This window comes from Stegastes partitus, unplaced genomic scaffold, assembly GCF_000690725.1.
Source record: "Stegastes partitus isolate 25-593 unplaced genomic scaffold, Stegastes_partitus-1.0.2 Scaffold1014, whole genome shotgun sequence".
NCBI classification, from domain to species: Eukaryota; Metazoa; Chordata; class Actinopteri; family Pomacentridae; genus Stegastes; species Stegastes partitus.
Genome location: NW_007578745.1, coordinates 102,870 through 104,723, shown reverse-complemented (window position 1 = coordinate 104,723; position 1,854 = coordinate 102,870). Strand labels below are relative to the sequence as shown.

Below are 1,854 nucleotides of genomic sequence, written 5' to 3'. Positions count from 1 at the left end.
GCCTCTGGATGTTGGGGTTTTCCATGTTTCTTTCTTTTTTCCCATTGCCTGACTCTACATAAATCATGTCTAGTTATTCCCCTCACACCAAGAAAGCATCACTTCAAAAATGCAACCTAAATTCCGTTGTTGATGAGTCGCATATTTCCTCTGTCTCCTAGAGCTGACGATGGATTTATCTTGATTTAAATCTCTCTCCCGCTGACACTGTGCCAAAGCCTCCCTGCTGCTTTGTGATATCAGATTACTGTTGCATTGTCCTCATGTTTCCCACATCAGGAAACATCCCTTAGTTCTTTTTTTTATTTTTATAATCAGTCAATCTGAATACCTCTAAGATTTCTATCTCGCTTTCACACACAATTGACAAAAGAAAAAAAGAAAATATTGAACAAGGAAACTGAGGGAATAATTAAACCTGTTGAGTCACTGCCAGCTCAGTGTGCGTCCCCTACTATATTTCAGGAAGTTTTCTCGCGCTGCAGGTTTCCCATAGCTCAGCATACGGGTTTGACAGCCTCTCCAGTCTGCAGAGTGGCTCCAGAAAGGCATACAGGGAATAATTACAGCCAAACAGAGAGAAAAAGAGTCATGGTAAGGAGGATGATTAACATTTTTTATGTCAAAAAAACTGTCTTTCAGTAATGGTGTTGTTCAGAAATGGGTTGTTTAAAGTGTGACCTCTTTTCTGATTATACAACGGAAAACACTTTGTATTGTGTGTTCTCAACAAACCAAAGCTGTGTTCGTGTTTGTGCATGAGCGTGAAGTGACAGTGAAGTCAGTCTGTTTGCTTTGACTCCTCTGCATCATTAACTCGAGCTGCGCGGTATTTACTGTCAGTTCAGGGTGACATTATAGCACAGTGTCGGCTTAGTCTTGTTAACACCGTCCTTGTGGGCTGACAAAGGCTGAACTTATCATGGATCATTATTTCTTGATGTTAAAGTAAGTAAAAAAAATCCCGTTTATTTGTCTTCAGGGATTCATGTGTTTTTCTGCAAGCTGGAATACAATGTGGAATTACTGCAAGATGACTTTGAAATGATTCCTCTCTAGCCCAGATTATACTGTAGGTAGTATTTGTATTCTACTGTAATGTTTTGATACGTGGTGAATTTGCATCTGTGAAAGTTTGGGTCACCAACACTACAAGCTGTCTAATGATATTTAAACTGATATTCAGTTAAAATTGTTAACCAGGATGAGGTTTTAAGCATTAAAAGTAACTTGAGCATGCTGTGAACATTTTGTTCCAATTTTTATAATACACGTGCACACAGTTTTTTAAAGCATCTTGCCACAGTTCCTCTGCGATGTAGTTTGTTAGCGTCTTCTGTCACTTCATATAATCCCAGACTGACCTTTGGGAGCCATAATGTCTGCAGAATGACTCACTACGTGTTGTGTCGGTTGTGTTGGATGCTTGGGTTTGTCATCGTGTTGCAGAATGATTCCGATCAGAGGTTTTGCATGTAAGAACATAAAAATCTAAAGCTTTCATAGAGCAGTCTGTGTATATATGTAATTAAATAGTAAATGTTAGAATGAATTCAATCAAGAATCATGTCAACAGAATGTAAATGTATGTTTTCTATCTATATTATTTTCACAAGCGGCCTGCAAGGTGGCACCATCGCTAGAAGGTCGCCGGTTCGTGTCCCGGTTTGGATGCCTGGGATCTTTCTGTATGGAGTTTGCATGTTCTCCCCGTGCAGTGTGGGTTCTCTCCGGGTTCTCCGGCTTCCTCCCACAGTTCAGAAACATGTTGAGGTTAATTGGTGATTCTAAATTGTCCATAGGTGTGAATGTGAGTGTGCTTGGTTGTCTGTCTCTAAGTGTAGCCCTGTGATA

The 1,854-nt window shown here is 40.0% G+C and overlaps 1 protein-coding gene across 1 annotated transcript in view; it reads left to right on the top strand.

Moving 5' to 3' along the window:
- The first annotated feature begins 497 nt into the window (after positions 1-497).
- LOC103367090 (probable G-protein coupled receptor 116) overlaps positions 498-1,854 on the top strand; it is a 51,471-nt gene continuing 50,114 nt past the window's right edge. Inside the window, exon 1 of the mRNA XM_008295008.1 lies at positions 498-594. The gene's annotated coding sequence lies outside the window, so the exon portion shown is untranslated. The remainder of the gene's footprint in view (positions 595-1,854) is intronic.